At 46.3% G+C, this 12,146-nt stretch overlaps 2 pseudogenes; both read left to right on the forward strand.

The window, feature by feature from the left end:
* The first annotated feature begins 2,687 nt into the window (after positions 1-2,687).
* On the forward strand, positions 2,688-3,622 carry LOC127030732 (olfactory receptor 51G2-like; annotated as a pseudogene).
* Positions 3,623-9,343: 5,721 nt separating this feature from the next.
* Positions 9,344-10,283, forward strand: LOC127057122 (olfactory receptor 51G2-like; annotated as a pseudogene).
* The last annotated feature ends 1,863 nt before the right edge of the window (positions 10,284-12,146 follow it).

Genomic DNA, 12,146 nt, shown 5'->3' on the forward strand with positions numbered 1-12,146 from the left:
CCCCCGCGGTGAATTCTTACACACAGGTACACATCAATCCCGATGTATTGGGATGCAACCGCTCTACGTAGTAAGATGCCGCCTCTCACCTTGACATGTTGGTTCAAACAAAAAAGCTCTATCCATCATATTACCCTTTGGCCCTGTCATTGGGATGGGTCAGCCTGTTCCTTGTTATCTGTGTGGAGTGTACGAGTATACAAATGTTCTGATCTCTGGGGCCCAGTACCTGATAGATATGTCTGTATCCTATCCTTGCCAGCTTCTGTGAGCAGGGCCTGCCTCTGGCTCACAATTAACTTTGCTTTATGTGAGCAAAGTTTGGCCATAACTTTAGTTCAGGCCTTAGGCCTCATACCGGGCCTTTGATACCAAGGTTTCGATCTCAGGGCCTCCTCTTACTACACCTGAGACACCCACAATTATAGCCGCCTACATTATCTTTTGCTGTTACCACAGCAACACGAGCAGCTTTGCTCCTTATCTCTTTGGCCTGTCTGACTTTGCATTCAGAGGGCTACATAAATATGGATTCATAATCAGAGCCTGGGTTCACTCCCAAATTAAGGGCTGTTTGCAGGTGGGAGTTAAAACCTTCCTTTAACATCTTTAAAAATGCCTGGTCAGTTTTTTTTGGGGGTGGGGTCTACAATGCCTGCATGGCTGGAATACATCTCCCACTTTCTTTCCCAGGATTGAGAGGCAGCTCGTCTTGCTTTGTACGCAGCCCATGATCAGTTCCAATTACTGGCTCTGTTCCCCAAGGCTTCTTGGACAGCTTCCTTAAACTGAGTGTAGGCACAGGTCATATCATTGTCAGATTCAACTTTAACAGAGGTCCAAACGCCGTTTTGCTGCCCTTCTGTAGGGATGTTGGCCATGATAGATTGGAGCATTTAGCTTTTGTTAAGATATAAAGATACCTGGGATGTAACGTACAGGTGGTAAGCATCTGGCTTATTCTTTTCCAGAATATCAAATTTGGATTTTTGTGCTTTAGATCAGAGAGATCTTTTAGTAAAGCTCTCATTTCCTCTGTGCTGAGAGGAGTGTACTTTTAGGTATTATTACACTCCATTTCACCTGTCCCTGACCACCAAGTGAGGCCAAGGGAGCACTGCCACTTAATTTTGGGTTTAAAGGGGGGCAGGAGGAGGAGGAGGGGGCCAATTATCTTGATCTTCCCCCAAGTGTTCCAGGTTCCAATTTGAATTTGTTTCTCAAGGTGTTTCAATTAATTTCATTTGGTTTTTATTCATCCTTTGTAATTTGACCAAGTGTCCACTTTTTGTAGACACTTTTTTTGAGTTTTAGATCATTGAAGATCTTCTGGTTAAGCCAGGGTGGTTTCATGTCATATTTCCTATCTTTCCTATGCAGTGGGATAATTTGCTCTTGTGCCCTTAATAATATCTCTGAAAAATTGCCAACTGTCTTCCATTGTTTTTCCCCTTAGACTTGCTTCTCATGGGAACTTACCTAGGAACTCCCTGACTTTGCTGAAGTCTGCCTTCTTGTAATCCGTTGTCTTATTGTGCTTTTCTCCTTCCTACCATCTCTTATATTCGTGAACTCTACCATTTTCATGATCACTTCACCCAAAGCTGCCTTCCACTTTCAAATACTCAACTAGTTCTTCCCTAATTGTCAAAATCAAATCTAGAACAGCCTCCCCCCTAGCAGTTTTCTCCATCTTCTGCAATAAAAAATATGTTATAATACACTCCAAAAACTGTTGGGTAATAAGTGCCCTGCTGTGTTATTTTTTCAATAGATGTCTGGGTAGTTGAAGTCCCTAATCACCACCAATTCCTGTGCTTGGGATGATTTTATTAGTTGTTTAGAAAAAGCTTTATCCACTTCTTCTTCTTGGTAGGTGGTCTGTAGTAGACCCCTACCATGATATCACCCTTGTTTTTCACCCTTTTATCCTTACCAAAGACTTTCAATAAGTCTCTTTCTTTCTTTCTTTTTATATATCTATGTGTCTGTCTGCCTGTCTGTCTATAATGAGGCAAGGAATACATTTATAAACAGCTTCAGTGTAGGACAGATAAATACAATGATGGTTTTCACCATATACTTGCCATGTGTTTATACCTGTCATGATACAATGGGCCACACTACAAAGTGGAGGGCAAAAAAAGGATGTCTGTAGAAGGTCATGATTATAAAATCACACATCGTCAAGTAGGCTGAGGAACTTCAGCCACAAGAGATCAAATGGACCAAGAGGTTAGCAGGACTGAAAGGAGGGAAAAGAAAATCTAACTATGATAGTGGGGATTTTGAAAAAAATGTCTTGGAAGGGCTATAAATGTTCCTGATTTGTATTGCAAATATATCTAACTAGTGGGTGTCAGGGAGAATGTTGCCTGGGAGCAGGTATCTCTTAGCTGTCTATTGTAGGGCTTCTTCCACATTTCTCTGAAGCATTTGGAATTGGCAACTGGATATTGGGCTAGATGGACTGAAGGTCTGATCCACTCTGGCAGTGCCTATCCTCCTATCTGTGGTGTAAATTCAAGACTATGCTTTTGCTCATCTCTCTTGACCTCCTAGGAGTCTGTAGACTTGCACTGAGAGCAGAATGATGTCTTGTTAAATATCATCTAGTTGTCTAATCTCCTATTCCTTTTTCATTCAGGAAGAAAAGCTCAAAACTTATCAGACCTTCCCAGGATGTTATGTCAGCTGTCAATGACACTAAATTCAACTGTGCAGTGTTCCTTCTTACCGGGATACCTGGGCAGGAAGACATCCATCTCTGGATCTCTACCGTCTTCTGCTTAACCTACGCTATTTCTATAGTAGGAAATTCACTCATTCTGTTGATTATAAAAACAGATCTAAGCCTTCATGGGACAATGTACATTTTCCTTTCCATGTTGGCCATCACAGACCTTGGCTTATTGATAGCCAGCATGCCGACAATATGGGTGTATTTTTGTTTAGCTCAAGGGAGATCAGCCTCAATGCCAGTGTTGCCCAGCTGTTCTTCATCCAGTCGTTTACATTCACTGAATCTGCTGTGCTCTTGTTGATGGCCTTTGACCGCTTCATTGCAATCAGTAACCCACTGAAATATACGTCCATCTTAACACTGCTGAGAATAGCCAAGATTGGACTGGTGTTTGTGCTAAGAGGGGTGGCGGTAATACTCCCACTCCGCCTTCTGCTGAAAAGGTTCCAGTTCTGTCGAGCCAATATCCTCTCCCATTCCTTCTGCTTACACATGGAGGTCATGACAATGGCATGTGCGGACATCACAGTCAACAACATGTATGGATTGTTTATTACAGTCCTAACGGTGGTGTTGCACTCGCTGCTCATCTTCCTCTCTTATGTGATGATCTCTCAAACAGTGCTGAGCATCTCCTCCCATGTGGAATTCCTCAGGGCCCTAAACACCTGTGTCTCCCACCTCTGCGCTGTCCTGCTCTTTTACATGCCAGAGTTCACCCTGACATTGATGCACAGATTCAGGAAGAGCTCTTTTCCCTTGCTTCAGATTGTCATAGGCTACATCTACACTCTGGTTCCTCCTCTGATGAACCCAATCATGTACAGTGTGAAAAGCAAACACCTTCATTCAAGGATAATGGAGGTGTTCGTGAAGTGAAGGGACAGTTTAGCACCTGACCCCAGTGCTGGTGACATAGGATACAAGAAACACAGGACCCGGCGACTTATTCCATCCTGGACCCTTATATCTGTGATGACATGAGCTACTGACCAACACTCTGTACAGACATGTTCAGATGGGTCTAAGGCCTGAAGTAAAGATATAGGAGCTGTCTCCACCCACTGGTGAGGTAGGACAGTGCATTGGGGGGAAGGAGATCAAGGCAGGAAACAGCATTTACAGAGTGACTGTGTTTGTGGAGAGCCAGAGGACCGGTGGGATGTTGGCCCATAAAGAGCCATATCGGTGGCTGCTCCGACCTCAGACTCCTTGACAATATTCTCAACAAAGAGAAGGGACATGGATGTTGTTTCCCATTACACCTGGCCTGTCACTGTCCTGTCTCTGGTTAAACATCCACAGGCCATAAAAAAAAATGCTGCAGAGCTGTTCTGCAGTCAGAGTCCTGGCCCTTCCTGAGCACTCTGGGTGCTGTGTGATCCATGGGGACGGCATGAGCTGTGGACAGGGGCTATTCAAGGGGCATGGACACCCACCCTCCCCCTATTCCCTCAGCCTGGAGCTTCTGCCTGAGTCCTGTCAGAGATATCATTGTGCAGTAGCCACAAGAGAAGCCATTCAGGCAACACCCTAACCACCACCTTTGGTGGCTCTGCACACAGCACAACTGTTGAGCCCACTCCACGCGGAAGCAGAGCAGAGCTGTCTGTGTGTGAGGGTCTGACGCACAGGAGTCCTGGGAAGAGACTCAGGCCCATATTGCCCTCCTCTCCATTTCTGCTGCCCCAGCAATGCCAACGGGTAGAAAAGGGCCTCAGCTCCCCAGCAGAGTCACAGAGATCTCCTGTGCCAGTCCAGACCATTCAGTGTAGGTTGGCCACCTTCTCAAAAGGAACAAGCAAGACACATTCAGGAGCCCCCACCCCCTGCATGCCTGACCCCTGGCCCTCTCCTTCCCCTGAACTCCCACCTCCTGCTCCTTCTCTTCTCCAAAGCCCCACCCAGTGACCAGGCCAGATGTCAGAGCCAGGCTGTAGTAAAAGAAGCCCAGGGAGCAAGTGTCACTTTGGGGAACCCCAGAACCTCCACCTGCCCCGTTCAGGGTATGTGGCCTTGGGGGAAAGAGGAGCAGGGTGGGGCCTCATCATGAGTGGCGGCTAAGGACCTCATCCCCCCAACAGTCAAAAGGGTGGCTCTGTCCATGAGCAGTGTGAATTGGCACCACAGGGAACTTGGGACAAATGCTGTTCGGGAGTCTTTCAGCCCACACTGGGACTTCAAGTCTGTATTTTGGGACTCTCCTGCCCAATTCAGGATGGGTGGGCCACCCTAATTGAGTGGCCATTGGAGGAGATGTGTTGGGGAGTATCCCCTTTTAGTTGTTGGAGTGATTGGGGTGTCAGTGAACCTCTGATTCAGGGTGTGGCCCTTTAAGATTCCTGCATCCTCTCGAGAAACATGGCGACACCAGCAGGGGATGGACAGCTGCCCTCACTCAGCCCTGGAGAAAGGGACTGAGATATCATGGGTTCCAGGTGGGGAGAAGCCAGTGAGGCTGCACAAGCCTGGAACAAGACAGACCCCAGTAAGCTGGAGGGTGGGGGCTCCTGAGTAAAGGAGGAGGATGGGGTCGGAGGGAGGAGAGTCTGTGTTTGGAGATGACTGAATGAATGTGACCCCACAAAGGGGGCTCTTGTTTCAGGTATCCTAGGCTGAGAGTGTCATTGCAAGGACCTTAGAGGGAAGGGCAGGGTGCCTGCAATGCTACCTCAGGCCACAAGGTGGCACTCTGGGGCAGCACGTGTCCACAAGGTCTTGGCTACACTGAGCTGTGCTCTTGCAAGCCATTACCATCAGGTGCAGATCAGCCCAGCCCCCAGGCTGCTCTACACTTTGCTGAGTCAGCAGGAGAACAGGCCAGTGAATCTAACCCCTGTAACCGGCAGGGCCATCCTTAGGATTTATGGGTCCTTCTGCAGTATTATTAAACTGGTGCCCTATGCCCAACGGCAGCCTGCCATCGCAGCCTGTGGAGGAGAAAGGCATGAGGCAGCATGGATACCGAGCCTCCCGGCCCGCCTCACAGTGGCAGAGAGTCACAGTTCCCCACAGAGACCCCCATACCCTCTCCCTCACACAGAATGCGCAGCACTGACGCATTCGGTGCTGTAAATACGGCCCCTGCCTTAGGACACTGCAGCATGCGCTGGGTGTGTGGGAGCCGACCCGCTCTTACCTGCTACCATGGGCAGTGGGTGAAGCTGCCCCTTGGGGTGGTTAGCGCCCCAGCCAACCTTTTCTGTCTGTAACCCCGCCCATACCCACCCCTGCTCCACCCCAAACCCCACCCAACTCTGTCCAGGCTCCACTCCTCCCCACTGTCTCCCTCCTCTCCTGTCTTCCCTCCCACTCCCTGCTCACCCCATTCCAGCCAAATCCCTAAATGAAGCAAATGACATTAGAAAGATATTGCCAAAGAGGTTTTTTTGTTTTTTAAAGAAAATAGATGTTTTCCACTGCATGCCAGAAGGTGAAAACTGGACATGCAGAAGGTACCTAATTAAAAGCACCAAATTTAGGCATAAAAAACTGTCAGTCACAGGGATGTTGATGTACCTTGAAGTTTGTCAGAGATTTATTTACAAAAACTTTGTGGTAAGAGTAAATCAGCTGTCCTGCTGAATACATTAAATATTATGGAATACATGATGCAGCTCTTCTCTGTTTTACCTTTTCTTAATCAGTATTTCTGAGCTGATTTTATATTTTAAATGAAAACAACAAGGAGTCCGTTGGCACCTTAAAGACTAACAGATTTATTTGGGCCTAAGTTTCATGGGTGAAAAACCTCACTTCTTTCGAATTCAGATACTCTTAAGCCTTCATAAAGTAATCATTACAGATTGCTACATATTTAACTCACTGAAAGGACGACATTATTTTAAATTAATCAATCACCGAGGTTTAGTGTTTTCATAATAATGTTCATTGCTTTTCGAAAAAAGGAACACTAATTTACTGTGTGTGATCTCCATGACAACATACATATTTATGAAATTTCACCTACTTTAAAAATATGTTTCCAAAGATTTTAGGCATAACAAAGCATTTTATATTACTATGGTACTGATTCTGCTGGAGGGTTCTTTTAAAACTAGCTCATTAAATAATCAGAAGTAAAGAAAGGGAAACTTTTGTCCAGCTATCTGGAAGGAAAGGGTTGATGTCCCTTTAAGAGCTAGTGTCCCTTCAACAGGGGGGTGAAGGGTGAAAGAAGTGGACAGAAAGGACAGGAAGTCTTTGGAAGCAAGTTTTTTTGTATGATAGTAATTAAAATAAAAATGTGTATTTTAGATAAGGGTGGTGGCTTTTCTTGAGTTGTTCCTTGTCTTCCTGCTTGTTTTGCAGCAGCCTGCAATTAAACTAAGATGAGCCATTTTAACCCAATATATCCAGCAAATAAACATCCCAATAGTTAACCAAATGTAGCTCTGCAGCAAACATCCCAAGAACTGGGTTTAACAGACACATTCTTTATGGCAGCTCAGCTCCATGTCTGTCCCAATGCCGTTTCTGGGTTGTATGGATTTTATCAATACTGGACAGAAACAGTCAGAGAGCAATAGACTGTTTTCATGTGACAGGTTTCAGAGTGGCAGCCGTCTAATTAACTAACGTCTGTATTAGCAAAAACAATGAGGAGTTGTTAGTTAAATACATTTGTTAGCCTCTAAAGTGCCACAAGGACTCCTCGTTATTTTCACGAGGGTAATGAAGTTCCACATGCATCTGACTTTGAAATGTACTTCCTGCAATCCCTATTTGTGACTGAAAAACAGGCGTTGTGGTGCTGTGTTGTGTTGTGGTTACTATGTACTAGTGTACTATGTACACTAGTACATTAGTAATACACTAGTGTATTACTACTAGTAATAGCCACTGGGGATCTTCAGACTATGTCTACCTCCATTCAAAATTTATTAGGGCCCTCCAATTGAAAAGAGGTTCAAAAGCGCTGTATTAGAGAGTGAGAGCCCATGGAATGAATATTTATATCCTGACCCCAATGCCTGTTACCACTCCGGGTACAGGCTGAAGACTGACAGACACAATCTGAGGAGAACCAGTCAGTTATTAACCCAGAGACAGAGGAGCTACTAGACTTTTGTTTGCTGACAGGTCATTGACTGAGGGCTGAGATGCTGTGATCTTTTCAGATTCTGAAGAAATCCAGATGACAGATGTTGCATTTGAAGTCCCACCCTAACCTGAAAAATCATCTCTGAAAGAAGATCAAAGGGGAAAGAATGGGTTGACGTGTTTGCTAAAGTACAGATGTGTAAATGTTATGACTTTTGCTTTAGAAAATATTTGAGAAGTATTCCACATACTCAAACGAGGATGCACCTGAAGAAGTCATTTATTTTACCCACAAAAGCTTATGCCCAAATAAATATCTTAGTCTTTAAGGTGCCACCGGACTCCTCGTTATTTTTGTGGATACAGACTAACATGGCTACCCCCTGATACTACTCCACATATTGTTTACAATGGGTTTGGGCAATTAATTCTTTGTTTAGTGAACAGTAGTATAATCATGTCTCCGAGAAACTGACCAGAAGCTCTTTCTAAAACTTACAGTGAGAACATAAGATTGGCCATACCGGGTCAGGCCAAAAGTCCATCTAGCCCAGTATCCTGTCTTCCAATGATCTAACCCAATATCCTGTCTTTAATGATTGAACTCTCTGGATTCAGTCAACGCTGGCGAGGCAAAGCACTTCAGATACTTTTGGAGAGATTCTTGGGGGTCAGAGTGTATCACTGGGAGCACTTGATAAGGGAAAGTTAATAGAGCATGGTACTGATTGAATTTACACACATAAATCTGGAGTGACGCAGTTGAAGCCATTGTTATTAAAATCAGAACCTGACCCTGAGAATTTATCCCATTTGCTGAAAAGAGGCAGAGACATAATTTGGACTCTCAGGAGTGGAGAAAATAAAAAAATATATATATAATGACACAACTAACCATTTTTATAAATAGCTTCAATGCAGAACAGATAAGTACAATGACAGATTTCACCATGCACTTCTCATTGCATGATACAATGGGCTACACTCAGAAATGAAGGGTCAGAACAGGTGTCCATGGAAGGTCAAAAGTGTAAAACCACATGGGGCTAAAGGAGACTGTGGAACTCCCAGCCACAAGTTATCAACAGAGCCAAGAGTTTAGTAGGATTCAAAGAGGAACCGTATGTTTATGTGGGTAACCAGAAATTCCAATTACATTAGTGAAGACTATTTTAAAAAGTTTTGGAAGGACTATAAACCTTCCTTATGTACAGTACAAAATATGTATAAACAATGGATGTCAGGGGAAAACATTCCCTGGGAGCAGGTTATCTCATAGCTTTCTATTGCAGGGCTTCATTTGGCTTCCTCTGAAGCATATCAAATGGGCCAGTGGATACTGGGCTAGATGGACTCCAGGTCTGATCCAGTCTGGGAGTGCCTATCTTCTTATATGCAGTATAAATCCAAGATTAAGTTTTTGCTGATCTTCCCTGAGCTCCTGGGACTCTCTAGAAATACAATCAGAGCAGAAAGATATCTTGTTAAATATCATCTAGTCTCCTGTTGCTTTTCCTTTCAGGAGGAAAGGTTCAAAACTATCGGACCTCCCAGTACATGAAGTCAGCTGTCAATGACACCAACTTCAACTCTGCAGTGTTCCTTCTCACCGGGATACCTGGGCAGGAAGACGTCCATCTCTGGATCTCTATCCCCTTCTGCTTAGTGTATGTTATTTCTGTAGTAGGAAATTCAGTCATTCTGTTCATTATAAGAACAGATACAGGCCTCCATGAGGCCATGTACATTCTCCTTTCCATGTTGGCAGTCACAGACCTTGGTTTATCAATAGCCACCATGTCAACAACATTGGGAACATTCTTCTTTAATGCTAGGGAAATCAGCCTTGATGCCTGTTTTGCCCAACTGTTCTTCATCCACTCGCTTTCATACAGCGAATCCTCTGTGCTCTTATTGATGGCCTTTGACCGCTTCATCGCCATCTCTCACCCACTGAGATATGCTTCCATCTTAACCCTGCCAAGAATAGCCAAGATGGGACTGGTGTGTGTGCTAAGAGGGGTTGCCGTAGTGTTCCCACTGCCCTTTCTCCTGAAACATTCCCAATACTGTCAAGCCAATGTCCTCTCCCGTTCCTACTGCTTGAACCAAGAGATCATTAAGATGGTTTGTTTGGATATTAGAGTCACCAGCATCTATGGCTTTTTTTGTCACAGTCTCCACAGTGATGTTGGACTCGCTGCTCATCCTCCTATCTTATGTAATGATTTTGAAAACAGTGCTGAGCATTGCCTCCCATGCGGGGCGCGTCAGGGCACTGGGCACCTGTGTCTCTCACTTCTGTGCTGTCCTCCTCTTCTTCATACCAGGGACTGGCTTGTTTGTAGTACAGAGATTCGGGAATAGCTCTTCTTCCTTGCTTCAGATTCTCATCGGCTACGTCTACCTGCTGATCCTGCCCATGATGAACCCAATTGTGTACAGCTTGAAAAGCAAGCACCTTCATGCAAGGATAATCAGAGTACTCAAAAAGTGAAGGATCAGTTCATCAGCTGGCTCCGCCGCTGGTCATATGAGACATGAAAAACATGGGCCATGGCGAGGGCACCTATTCCATCCTTACCCCCAAGAAGACATGAACTACTAATCTAAACTCTGTAGAGAGAAGTTCAGAAAGGGTCTAAGGCCTGGAGCAAAGGGACAGGGCCTGGTGAGGGAGGATGGTGCACTGGGAGAAAGAGACCAAGGCAGCAGCAGAATTTACAAAGTGACTATGTCAGTGAAGAGCCAGGGGACTGGTTGCATGTTGGCCCATAAACATCTGGATTGGTGGCTGCTCTGACCTCAGAATTCCTGCCGATACACTCAGTAAAGAGAAGGGATGCAAGTGTTGTTTCCCATTACACCTGACTGTCAATGTCCCATTGTATTTGGTTAAATATCTAGGGGCCATTAAAAAAGCTGCAGAGCTATTCTGTAGTCACAGTCCTGGCACTTCCCGAGCCCTCTGGGGGCTGCTTGATCCATGAGCACTGCACGAGCTGTGGACGGGGCTATTGAAAGGGAATGGTCACCCATCGTTCCCCTACCTCCTCAGCTAGCTGCTTGTGATTGAGTCACGTCAGACACGTGATGAATGGAGGAGACCCAGGAGAAGCTATTTAGGCAACTTGCCCCCATCCCTCGGCTCTGTTGATGGCTCTGAACACCACACATGTGCTGAGCCCCGTCCGCACTGAGGCAGAGCAGAGCTGCGTGTGCGAGTGAGGGTCTGACACATGGAGCCTCCGGCCCAGATTCTCTTCTCCCGCCATCCATTTGTGCTGCAATGAAAATGGTTGGAAACGGTCCTCAACTCCCCCGCAGAGGCACGTCTCGCTCCAGTCCCAGCCCAGCCCTTCAGTGTCGAGTGACCATCTTTTCAAAAGGCAAAAGTGGGACACATGCAGGAGCACCGTCCCTGCTGCCTCTCTACTTCCCGCTTAACACCCCACCCCCTACTCTGCCTCTTCCCACCAGGACCCCTCCCCCTGCCCCATCTCTTCACTCAACACCCAATTCCCTGATCCTCCTTACTGGTGAAGGCTTCACACCCTATTCAGACCAGAAGTCAGAGCTGGGCCATGGGGGGAGTTCCCAGGGATCCAGAGACACTCTTAGGAGCCGCAAACCCTCCGCCTGTCCTGGGAAATTCACTGGGAGACCCAAGGGGACCCCTCAGCCTCTGTCCCCGCCCCCCAGAACTTAAAATCCAGGAAAAGTGGAGTGTCCAGGGCTCCCCAGAGTTTCCTGAGCTCTCTGAGCAGCTCTTATCACAATCTAGCTCTGACGTGGCTGGGGGCTGGAGCATCAGGGAAAGGGGAGCAACAAGGGGCAAGACCTTCTGGGAAGAGATGGGGTAGTGGGTATGGCAAGCCTGAACCAACTCCGACTCCAGCAATCAGTGTGTGTGTGTATGTGTGTGGCAGGGGGAAAGGGGACCTGAGTAAAGGAGGAGGATGGGGCTCTAGGGTAGGAGAATCTGTGTTTTGGAGGATACTGAATTAATGTGACTTCACAAAGGGGGGTCTTAAATATTCCAGGCTGAGAGTAAGTCATTGCAAGGCCCGTAGAGGGAAGGGCAGGGTTCCTGCAGGGCTATCTCAGTCCCCAAGGAGACACTCTGGGGTGACACCCATCTAGAGTGGGCTGTGCTCTTGGAAGCTGTTACCATTGGGTAGAAGTCAACCCAACCCCCAGGCTGCTCTAAGCTCTGCTGATGCCGGGGGGAGTGTGACAGGTTTGCTCACAGAGATCCCCTTGGGACTGTCACATGATGTGTTGAAATTATCTGAGAGTCCATTTTCCCTGCCAGCTTGGCACGTCCAGAACCCTGCCTTGTTGAGGCAACACACTAGTC

This window comes from Gopherus flavomarginatus, chromosome 1 (genome assembly GCF_025201925.1).
Source record: "Gopherus flavomarginatus isolate rGopFla2 chromosome 1, rGopFla2.mat.asm, whole genome shotgun sequence".
In the NCBI taxonomy this organism is placed as follows: Eukaryota; Metazoa; Chordata; order Testudines; family Testudinidae; genus Gopherus; species Gopherus flavomarginatus.